The sequence below is a fragment of the Typopeltis vanoorti genome, chromosome 3, assembly GCF_054136105.1.
Source record: "Typopeltis vanoorti isolate ZY-2024b chromosome 3, IOZ_Tvanoo_1.0, whole genome shotgun sequence".
Taxonomy (NCBI): domain Eukaryota; kingdom Metazoa; phylum Arthropoda; class Arachnida; order Uropygi; family Thelyphonidae; genus Typopeltis; species Typopeltis vanoorti.
The window spans coordinates 74,874,972-74,887,800 of NC_143551.1; the positions used below are offsets into that span (position 1 = coordinate 74,874,972).

The window sequence follows — 12,829 nt, forward strand, 5'->3', positions numbered from 1 at the left end:
CACCAGGATGATATGCAGACCTTTCTTCCTGTTTTCTATTTTTTAAACATCTATTGTTCAGTTTCTAAACTAAATTTTAATTGAAATAATTTTAGATTTGAAACTAAATTCGATTTAAATTTTTATTTACTTAATAAAAATATCTAGTATAATTCTTTTTAATATGAAGTTTCAAACAGGCGTATTTGGTAAATCTCAAAGGACTGAGATCACAGAAAAAATACAAGCAAATTTAATATAAGAGGGCAGTTTGATATCTTCATGGAGATGAAACTCTATTTTTGACGCATGCGTAATTCTTACTGATTTGATCGGCGCGGATCTGAGTGATCACAGTGGTCATCACTGCTTTTGGAGCAAAATATCGCTGCTTACGGTAAGAACTGTGGCGATTTAAAAGGTGTAATTTCAAGTAGGCAATAGTCTTGCTATACGCGTCGTGTATATTACGTGAGTATATTAATTAGAAATGTGTTACAATGTATTCCTTAATAGGAGTACTCTTAATACCCCATTAATTCATTGCCAAATGTGAAATCATAAGTGGGTTGAGATTTTCAGTATTCTAGAAATTTTATATTAACGAAATCATTTTGTAACCTTAAGTAGTAGGTACTTAAATTGTTGCTTAGTAGTACAATCCTTTTGGTATCTGATTATAGTTAAAGCGAATTATTGTTAAGCATTAAGGTTTTAACGGGTAACTTGTTTGGGATAACTTTCTTGTTTCTGAAGCGATTTATTTTTAGTGAAAAAAGTTCTTACAAGGAATAAGCTACAATATTTTTAGCAGTTTCAAATGAATGCAGAGCACATATTTGTAGAGTACTGACAGTTGATACTTAAGTATCCCACGAGAATCATCGTGTTTGAATATATGAAAGCCGGCCCAGGATATAAGCGCTTATCGTTGTTGACATTGCAGCGTGGTTACTAATTTAAATTTCATAAGTGTTTTATGTTTTCTGGTATGGGGAGTGGGCATGGGATAGATTATTTTAGATACACCTCTCGGTCCAAATAATTTTACTAATTAATACTTTCGAAACATAGTTAACGGGATGACTGTTTTCATTTCCTCTGACATTTTAACAATAAAACGTTTGTTTTAATTTCAATAATAAAGTTGAGCTCTCCTCACCAGGCAGATCAAAATCGCGAATTGACAAATAGTAAAGGTTACAGAAGAGCCCTTTAATTCCGTAAAAAGTTGTAGGTTGACCTTTACCAGCTGAGTGCTGTATCAGTTTGCCAACATTTTGTCATTTTCTTTTGGTTTTTAAATTTTTTAATGCAAGGACAGCAGTTGATTTGATGTTTCCCATGAGTATAATTTTTTGTTAGGAATCTACCTACAGTTTGTGCTGATTGGAGTGAGTCACTATTGAAATTCCTCATGGATGTTGATTTTGTATAACCAACATGGCTTAACCTTCACAAAAGAAATTTTATTCATAAATATTATATCTTTTGATTCTGATCAAATAAACATTTTCTACTTATTTTGCAAGAACAGTATTTTTTAAAAGTTATTTTTTTCCCCCCTTCTTCAGTAACATACAACTGAGTAGAATTAGAAACATGTTTTGCCAGAGAGAGAGAAGGAATGGATTATTACAAAACTGTGTAAGCCAAAACAACTTAGTAAAATCACATGTGATCACAGAGTTTCTGCTGGTTGATGTTGAGTTCAGATCAAGAAAATGTCTAGAGCAAGGAAGTTCACTGTCTGTAAGAACAAGTGCATCACCTTCTGTTAATCTCATTTGGATTATGATAAAGCATTGTGACATGGGATTTATTGTAGTGAGATCTCTGCTTTGTCTGTGCAGAAATTTCTGGCCAGAAGCAAAACTGTCATTTCACATCCTTTTTACATCACTGACTTGACATCCTGCAACTGTTTTCTTTTTCCATAACCCAAGTTGGGTGAGTGTGTGTGTGTAGGGGGGGGGGGAGGTGCAGCTATATTCATCAAGTTAAAAAAGACTTTTGCATATGCACAGGACAGTTGCCAAGGATATTAGTGATAAGATATTTTACCAATTTTCAAAGTTGTCACACTATAAAAGGCTTTCTTATCTACAAATTTGCCAAGTGTGCTTAAAACATAACTATGCTACTGCTAACATTGTCAAGCTCCTTCCAGATATTTTCATTATGATTCTTCCATTGATGCCATTTTTTACTCTTTAATTTTCCTAAGAAGTATTTGTGGTCTCCAGTATTTAACTGCTTTGTTTATATAATTGTATCATATTGAACAGCTTTTCTCTTTGCACCTTGTCATATGCCTTTTCCATATCTACAAAACTTAAATACAGATCTTGTTATGTTCATGATTTGCCAACTATTTGCCTTAAAGTGAAAATGTGATGCTGATAACCACTATTTGGCACCTAAACCCAGTTTGTTGTTATCCAAGATTCCCTTTCACAATTTTTCTTAACTTCTAAAGTATGTTTGCATAAATCTTACCATCAGTAGGGAAATTTCTCTGTAATTCTCACATTCAATTTTATTCCTCTTTTAATAGATGAGTACTGTGGAAAAACTTTACTCTAATCATCATGTCTTCGGCCCTCTGGTGGTGAGATTCAGCCTGGATGAGTCTTCTTCCAGAAAACTGAAAATTATGAGCTTTATCTGGTTGACAAAGAATTAGTTCTAAAGAGACTGTTTGGTTATCAATTTCTTCTAAGGTGAATTGGATTCTGGGATGAAGTCCATTTAATTTGGAAAGAAACTGCAACTCAGGAAGAGCTATTCCAAATTGTAAAAATATCCACATATCTGTACAAATGTGTAGATCTAGGTGAAATGTTATCAAAGATAAGTTGGTCAAAGTGTGCCATGAAGAAATTGGCAATGGTAGGAGAAATTGGACTATCCATAGATGTTCCTTTGATTTGTTGATATGATTTATTTTTAAAGGAGAAGTAACCAGAATGTATGACAATCAAATAGTTTGACAACATCGGAAGGAAATTCTTCCTCTAGTAATCTAGTGGAGTTTGATAAAGAAATATTATTAATTAAGGATATAATATCCAAGTTAATCATAACATAAGTAAATCTTCAAGTAGAAGTGGCAAGTAAATTGGATCAGTATTTAGATATCTTATGAGCTGGATATCCTATACAGTCAATAACTAGTCTTTATGGAATACCTGGTGTATAGGCTGACCATATGTACTGTTTTGAATGGGACAGTACTGTTTTTTTTTCATATTTCCTTGCCATCCCGTTCTAATAAAAATGTCAATTTTGTCCCGTTTTTAATAAAAACTATAAATATACTTTCATATTGTTCAGTCATAAATTATTATTCATAACCTATAATCGTATATCAATATCATGGATACCAGTAATTTGTATAACCATGGAGTCACTTTGTTCGATACTAAATATCAATATTTGCAGTGATTTATTCAGAGAAAATAAAAAATGCACTTGAGCGTCTCAGACGTGCCATCTGTTCTGCTGTAGCATTAGTTTTTGTTTTGCCTATATGCTAACTAGTGGTTTAAATTTCATATTTTAAAGTTCTAAGTGTCTTTTTTTTTTTTTTTTAAAGCTTATCCTTGCAATGTCAAAGAAGCGAAACTGCAGATTTAATGATCTCCAGAAAGAATTAAAATTTATTTAAATGGACAAGTTGTGTACAAATGATGGAACAAAAGTTCAGATTTTTTCTGAAATGAGCGAAGAATGCCTAGACTTTCAAGACTTTTGTAATATTGTAGAGTTTATTCTTTGTCTTCCAGGAAGTACAGCACCTGTTGAGAGATTATTTTCTGTTATGAACAGTATGCGGTCAAAGGAGAAATCTAGATTAAATGTTGAGACAATGAAGGCTATGTTAGTTGTAAGACAAAATTGTGTCATGTAGTGTGAGAAGTTTCATGATAAGATGTTGAAAGACCAAAATTTTTGCGTAAGATCACTTTATGGGAGAAATATTCATTGTACGATCGTGGTGAAATACAGTCTGCCCCTCTACGTCTACCTAAATTTTTGTGTGGGTTCTGTCACTGAAGAATGATGGTAAGCTTGATATGTTTATGTCCTGTTTTTGTCTCAAGGAAATATGGTCAGCCTACTGGTGTATGAACTTTTGGCAGATCATATAATCTAGGTGGACAACCAAAGAAGGTTTTAAGCTTTTTCCTTTGTTCTTCATTCCAGTTAGAAACATTAGAAACAGGAGAATTAAATCTGCTGTTTATCTGACTACAAGCAGTATCAGATGCAAGGGGGCTTATAAGTAGAATAATCTTGAAGTAGTAGACATTTTTCGATCATATTCTTTTTTCATCTTGAACAACAACAGCTTTGTCAGCTGTAATAATAATTATTATTATTATTCAGGCCTCCATGGAGTCAAAAGACTCATCGTGGGAGGTCCTTCCTAAGAAACACAAAGTCTATCAAGCCTCATCGAGGGGAGGTTCCCTCCTAAGAAACACCAAGTCTATCATACCACTCCTTAAACTCATTGACCATTGTCGCTCTCACCACTCCATCAGGCAATGCATTTCATGGTTCAACCACCCTCCATGCAAAGAAAAATTTTTCTAGGACTTCAGTGCTTTAAATAATTCAGAAAAAGAAAGATTAGGATGAGGAGACTTAGTCTAAAAAGAATTTTTGCACAATCGACACAAATCATGTTAGCTATTTTAAGGGATAAGGATCGAAGCCTCTATCTGTGCTGGCTGTGAAAAAAAGTCCATAAGGGGTATCTTACTTGAAGAAATAGCGAAATCATGTCCTTTTGATAAAAGTTCATCCTGTGTTAGTGGACAGCCAGATATTATGTCAGCTCATGGCATTCTATTATTGAAACTATAATGAGGGTGTGAGTGAGTAGTAGTTTTTGCATGGAGAGTAGTGGGTGATTGAAATGCGTTGCCTGAGAGCATGGTGAGTGTAGAGGTGGTAAATGCATTTAAAGCACAGTATGAGCTTTGTGTGTGTGTGTATGTGTGAAAGAGAGACATTAGGATTCTCACAATGAGTCTTTAGTCTCATGATGATTGACATATTTTAAACCTGAACACTCGCATAGGGTGTTCAAAAGAAATGTAACCCATAGAAAATATATATTCTTTCATAATCAGCTACCCTTAAGTACAATAAATGATCTTAGTACTTCAAGAAGAAGTAAATATTCATTCCTGAATACATCAGGAATTGAAGTTTAAAACTATGTGGAAGGAATTTGAACATCAATATAGTGCAAAGAGTGCTCATCTGAACCAGCTGCGTATCAAATGTTTCTATGATTTCCTCTCCTACATTTCTATGTAAATGTAGGAGAGGAAATATTTTAGAGAGCATAAAGGGCCTGTTGGCTTTCACTGAAAGTATGTTATAAGGAGTGATAATGGAAGTTTTCTGACTGAGTTTGTGATATTTAGAAATATTGCCATTTAAACTCTGCACTTGGTTAGTCAATTGGAAAGCATGTCTGTTCTTTATCTAATAGGTCATGAGTTCAAATCCTACAGCAGGCATGAATGTTTGTGAATGTCTTTTGTGTATATCAGTTGCATTTGAATGTGATGCTACTTTTCTTGTCTTGGTTGTTGGAGACCTGAAGTTGCTTGAAAAAGTTGCATAATTGGTCTGTAGAGGAGCATGGCATGATTGGGTGGAATACTGTATTTACTTGAATATAACTCACCCTTGCATATAACTCGCACCCCTGATTTTATCTTTATAAAAAGAGAAATTTAAAAGTTTTGCATATACCTCACGCAAAAAAAAGTTAAACACGTTCACGTCGGGGCAATAGTAAGTTGCTCCCCCACGCTAAACAATACGCCTTTGCCCAACAGCCAATATTGCAGATGCAAGAAAAACAAGTAGTTTTATTGTATCACTGAATAAGGTGCAGAGACATTTGCAGTCTGTGTAATATATTGAATATTACACAGACTATTATATATTGAATATTACGCAGCAAATAGTGAAATTAGAGACAGCTGGGATAAAAATGTCACTAACTAATGAATCACATGTCCCCTCCCACAGAAACTATGCTGTATAGACTCGAGCAAAAACCATATGTTGCACAGTATCTAACTAAAAACTGTTATCCAGTTTTTCAATTACATGAAATATTTGTTTGATTGCCTTTGAAATTTTCAATGTCATTAAGACAGATCACAAAGGCTAGCTTCCAATGAAATTCTACTGCGAATTTGAAAGACATGAAAATGGCATGCAAACAAGCAGCAATGAAATTCAACCAAAGGGTTGAAACTTTGTGAATTGAGTCCACCCACACGACACGGAAGCGGTACGCAAACGTTAATGAAAAATTCCATCAAAACAATAAACGGGCAAAACACCACCCCATCATGAATGTGTTAAAACTAAGAAATATATTGTTGAATATTGTTATGGCAGTTTCAGATATTATGGAATTTGGTTGAAGAGAATTAGCATTTCGACCCAACAGTTGTCGGCTTGCCTTTGTCGTTGGGTCACTTGATCTTTTGTTAATACTGCACCAATAATAGTGAATAGGAGGTTCTTAGTAAGTCATACCCATTTTCAGTCTTTTCCTGAAAACTTTAATTTCCAAAAATCCCCACATGTATCTCACACCATGATTTTTTGGCTTTAATTTTGGGAAAAAAAAGTGAGTTATATTCGAGTAAATACGGTACACACAAAAAAACACTAATTGTAATAATTGAACAACACCTGATATAACCCCAAATCTTACTTGTGTATTATTTCTTGCGCTCACATTATATTTCATTCTGATTATTTTCCCTATGTTTATGGTATCATTTAGTAATTCTGATTTTTTTCCCAATATTTCCATTGTTTACCAGTCTGTTAATAAAATTTTACAGTGTAAAAGTCCTAAGAGGAGCTTAAGATGCACTTAATTCTATGTGGGAAAATGGACCAGAAGATAATGAAAACCAGGTGTGGCATGACTTGTAGCTGTTTGCAATATACTTGATTTCTTTCTGAGGAGGATTTTAAATGAGATTTTTTAACTGTTAGGAAGATGACCATAAGTTTCATATAATCTGAAAAAAAGGAGTATAAGTGATCAATTTCTTTGAATGAGGAACTATTTAATAAAGAACTGACTTTTCTGGAAAATTTCTTTTTTTCCAGAAGCTGTCTAAGTAAAATCAGTCATAGCATAGCAAAATAACTCTTGGATTTTCTTTAGCCTGCATAGCTATTTTTCATCATCTGATTTTGCCTTTCTTACCATATTCTTGGGCACCTTTCTTGCCTCTGCTTTGTATTGCTAATTACCTTGCAGGTAACCTCTTTACATTTCTTCCACAACATTTTTAGCTCTTGCTTAACAATACTCATCTTTTTAACTTCTGCCTTGATTTATCCCTCTGACCATAGGTATGCAGTCTGATGTTGCTTCCCTCAAACAACCTGTGACCATGTATCTTATGTCATGGCAATGTTCCAAGTTGCCTCCTAAGTTTGTCATAATTGTTGGCTTTCTAGTTCCACACACATCCCCTTCTTAACTGAAATTCTTTGTATTAACTCCTTTGAGGTCAAGAATATTTGATTGCTTTTCCAAATCTGATACATTGTCTCCTTAAGTTATGGATAAGTCCTTCTCTTCCTTTTAACCTGTCTCATAGTTTTGAGGTTTTTCCCTATAATAATTACTCACTCTGCATTTATTGAATGAATTTGCAGATGTATGTTACTGTTATACATATATAACAGTAGTTTGGTTGCTGATTTATCTCCCTTGCTAGATGTTGACTTTCTTCTATGCTTTTCAATAAATGTTAGATAAGTATTATTATTATTGACATCTGACCTGCATGGAGTTAGACTTATCAGGAGAGCTACACACTGTTTACCATAATGCCCTCCAACCATGTCTTAAACTGATTCATTGTCTACATTCACAGCACACTCAGGCAATACATTCCACTCACCAATGACTCTTCATTCAAAGAACCTGGTCTTCACTCCTCTGCTCACACCCTCCTTATGCAGTTTATACCCCCCCCCCCCCCTCTCTTCCTTCTGTTCCAGAGTCTCTGCAATTTACATTCTCTGGTATTCTATCTGTCCTCGTACTCTATATTCTGAAGACCACCGACAACCTTTGTGAATCTTCTCTGGATCAAGTGATGGCCTCTTGTTCTACCCCCCTCTCCCATTCTATGAAAAATCCTTTCCATGTCAATTTGATAACAACCCCTGACTAGCTTATGTCTCAATTACACCCCCCCCCTCTCTCTTCCTTCTGTTCCAGAGTCTCTGCAATTTACATTCTCTGGTATTCTATCTGTCCTCGTACTCTATATTCTGAAGACCACCGACAACCTTTGTGAATCTTCTCTGGATCCTTTCCAACATATCCTCATCACTGTGAAAACCCTGCAACCAAATCTGTGCACAATAATCCATACGAAGCCTGATCAAGGCCTTATACAATGGCATCATAACCTCTTTATTTCTGCATTTCAGGTCCTTGTCCACCACCACTCCCAGATCTCTCATCTGCTCTACTTCCTTTAAAGCTTCCTTACCAAGTGTATACATACTGTGCATCCAATTATTGCTTACCAAATCTCAAAACCTTACACTTTGCAACATTGAACTGATAGTTCCACTTACCTGCCCATTCATGCAATCTGTTCAAGTCCACCTGTAAGGCCATAACATTTGCTTTACTCTGCATTGCTCTTCCCAATTTTCCATCATCTGCATATTATTAGTTAAACCCATCCCACTATCATTAACATGCAAATTGAACAATGGTCCCAAAACTGACCCCTGTGGTACACCACTCATGACCTTCCTCTTTTGGGATACTGCACTCCCATATACAACTTTCTGATACCTATCCAACAGCCAGTCACTGATCGAACTCAGAAGTCTGTTATCCAATCCTATCTGTTTCAATTTATTTAACAGCATGTTGTATGGCAGTCTATCAAAAGCTTTTGCAAAATCCAAGTACACCACTGTATATACATCTCCCCTGTCCAAGGTATTTGTCACCTTGTTATAGTACATAAGTAAGTTAGTAAAGCATGATCTCCCTTTAACAAACCTATGCTGATAACCACAGACAGTACTGTTGTTTTCAACCCATTTCTATATTCTGCTTCTCATCAATCTTTCTAGTACTACCTTCGCCACAACCCTTGATATACAGATTGGCCTATAATTTGAAGCTACAGCCTTATCACCACCTTTATGCAGTGGAACAATTTTACCCTCTTTCCAATCCCTTGGAACCTGTGCTGTTGTAAGACCTATTAAACGGGCATGCCAATGCCAATTCTCTGGAACATTCCCTTAAGATGCATGGTGATATGTCATCAAATCCTATCACCTTATTGACATGAAGGTTATTTATTTCCTTAAATACTTCCTGTTCACTCACAGTTAAGCCATACTTTCCTCTGTCCTCTACACTTAAATTCCTTATGATTCCACCTTTACCAGGATGAAATACCCATATAAATTGATCACTGAATACCTCAATGTCTTCTGCAGCAGTTATCATTCTACATTTTCATCCATTAGCATCTTACCATTATCACTCTTTCTTCTACTTGCGACATATCTAAAAAAAAAAAAAAAAAAAAACACTAGGGATTTTTCTTTGCCTGATTTGCCAATTTCTTCTCATACCTGCACTTCTGTTTTCCTTACTGAGTCACTCTCCTGGCTTGTTCTTTATACTTTTCATGTAACTGATTACCATTATTCATTGTGTACTGTCTCCTAAGTATCTTCTTCTTCCAGATTTGATGCTTAAGCCCCTCATTCATCCATTTTTCACCTACCTTATTCAGCCTTTTGGCATTCGGAATGCATTCACACATTGATGCTGTTATGTATTTCTTTGTTAGTTCCCAAGCAGCATTTATTTCTTTACTGCTTAAGTCCTCATGTCATGCTGTAGCTCCAAGCTGTCTCCTAAGCTTGTTATAATCACCGGCCTTATAATTCCACATGACATCTTATAAAAGCGATTATAATATAATAATATATTTTCAAAAAAAAAAAAAAAGTAATGTTCTTTTTACTATTCTTCCTATTTTTATTATAACTTTTCCATGAAGTACCAAGTGGTACTTCAAAGAAGATTCCAAAGGAATGGAAGACCTCAAAAACCATACTTCTATTCAAAAAAGGGAACAAGGAAGACAAAAAAATTATCGTCTGTCTACTCCCTCACATATATAAAATTATTATTATTATGTGACACCTCCAGGGAGTCCAAAGACTCATCGAGGGAGAGTGTGCCAACAGCATCGAACAATTGTTCCCCTTCCAACTACTAACCACGCTCAAACTTACTTAACTTTTTGCGAGCCATTAGTAGTAGAGGCTCTACCAATCGACCAACCTTTGCTGGCAAAAGTAACTTGCATCGGCTGTGAATCGAACCCTGGCAGGCGAGCATTCTATCCCTGCACCACCGATGCTACAGCACTAGGGGCAAATCATGAACAGAATAATACTGAACAGAATCCAAAACACTCTTGAAGACAACTCTGGTATAGAGCAAGAAGGATTCACAAGAAGCTTCTCCACAATAGACACTATCCAGCTCATTTCTCAATTAACAGAAAAAAATGCAGAGAATGCCTAATCCCTCTGCTTCCTCTTTATTGATTTTAAAAAAAAGCATTTGATACCAAAGAACACAATGCTATCCGTGCCTTACTGGAAATCAATGTGGATTCTGCTTACATCCACGTGATAAAATAAATTAACAAGAATCAGACCACACAAATAACCCTATTTGATCAACCTATAAATATAGATATAAAGAGAGGGGTCTGCCAAGGTGATGTGATCAATCCAAATCTATTTGCCAGCACTTTAGAATATATTCTGAGAAAAATAGACATAAACAGAGGAATAAGCATAGATGGTGAAAAAACTACAAATCCTTGTTTGCTGATGATTTAGTACTAATATCTCAAAACCCAAAAGATCTAGAAGAAATGGGTGAAAAAATATACACAAACAGCAGTGAGATAGGCTTAGAAATGAATCTAGAAAAAAAACAAAATGGATTAAAAAGTCTACACAAGTGACAGTCACATATGTATTAATAACATCCATATAGAACAAATCAACTCTTACAGTCACTTAGAACAAACAGTAAAAATGAATAACGATTTATCTGAAGAACTAATAAACAGAAAGCTGCATGGCTATCATTCAACAGACTAAAAGACACTTACTGATCCAAATCTTGTCTCTGTGAAGTCAAAATTATTTAATAGTGACATTCTATCATTCACATATGGATCAAAAACATGGAACACAACAAGACAAGAAGAAGACTCTCAGGATAACTTATCGTTCAATAGAACGTAGGATTTGTAACATCGGCAAAATGGAACATGTTAGAAATAACTTAAGAAATAAGATCTGAGAGAGAGATCAGGCATAAAAGATGTAACTGCAGCATACTAAAGCAAGATGAGTTGGGCAGGCCACATAGCTAGACTCGGGGATAACAGATGGATATATAGAATACTTTATTGGCAACCAAGAATAAAGAGAAAACCAGGAAGACTACCTACAAGATGGGAAGACCCATTAATGAAATCTATGGGTATAACACAGAAGAGAGGATCGAGATCATTAGAGGCATCATTGTGACCTGCAGTCATGGAGAAATCTTGAATGAAACACAGGTTTATCAAAGTAATTAACTTTTCCTTCTTGGACTGGTTCTCACATAAAGGAAATGTTCTCCAAACAGTGATGTAAATTAATCACTTTATGAAATTCTATTGACTTATTGCGATATATCATTAAAAAAATTGGGAAGAGATGATGATGATGATCTTGGTTGAGTACATTTATTTTTGTGGCGAGTAGGATTTTGTATAATTTGTCACTCTGATTATATGTTACTTCATGAATTTCTCAAGAAATTAGAAAATATAATTACAACAATCCCTCGATTAATGCTTTTTCGATTAGTGTGTCATTTTTTTTTTTCTATACCCAAATTCAATTAGTATACCTCTAAAATTCGATTATTGCATCTATATCTTAAAAATAAATGTTACAGATTTAAAAAATTTTCTATCTATGCATTTTTATGGCTAACAATTTCAAAAATCACTCACCAGGATGAAGTAATATAGTTACCAATTTAAAACATTTTACAATGCTATTTTTTAATGGCATTTCCCAGCCGTTTATCATGAGTAAAAGAATTAGTCAGCAAAAAAGTGGAAGTGTGAAAATGATTCAAAAAGTAATCTCATTGGAAGAAAAACTTAAAAGGATAAAGAAAAATTAACAAGGCGAGTCCAGAGCAGAGATAGGACAAGAACACAAAATGGGTGAATCAACTATAAGAGCAATTTAAAGCTCTTATAGTTGCATGCTCTCAAAATTAAAGTATTATAATGATTGAATTAGAGAGACTTCTTTCTCTATGGATCGAAGATTGTAACCAAAAATGGACCCCTCTAAGCACTGAACTTATTAAATCAAAACCATTAAGTCTCTTTGCAACCTTGAATGAAAGGGCTATCAATGATGGAAAAGAAGAATTCCATGCTAGTGCTGGGCAGTTTGAGTGTTTCAAAAAAGAAATAGCCTATATAATGTTCTAATCACAGGCTAAGGTGCAAGTGCATATAAGGAGGTGGCTGCAAATTATCCAGAGATTTTGAAGAAAATTGTGGAAGAAGGAGGTGGGAGGGGCTATTGTGACCAACAAATATTTAATGTCGATGAAACTGGCCTTTTTTTTTTTTTGGAAGCGAATGCTTTCCAAGACTTTTCTGGCCAAATCAGAAATCTCAGCCTGGTT

General features: G+C 34.9%; 1 protein-coding gene across 2 annotated transcripts in view; it reads left to right on the top strand.

Moving 5' to 3' along the window:
* Nucleotides 1-231: 231 nt before the first annotated feature.
* bur (GMP synthase burgundy) overlaps nucleotides 232-12,829 on the top strand; it is a 330,780-nt gene continuing 318,182 nt past the window's right edge. The window contains exon 1 of one of the 2 annotated variants that reach the window (XM_090390672.1): nucleotides 232-376. The gene's annotated coding sequence lies outside the window, so the exon portion shown is untranslated. Of the gene's footprint in view, nucleotides 451-12,829 lie in introns of both variants that reach the window. The other variant, XM_090390671.1, reaches the window with a different exon arrangement.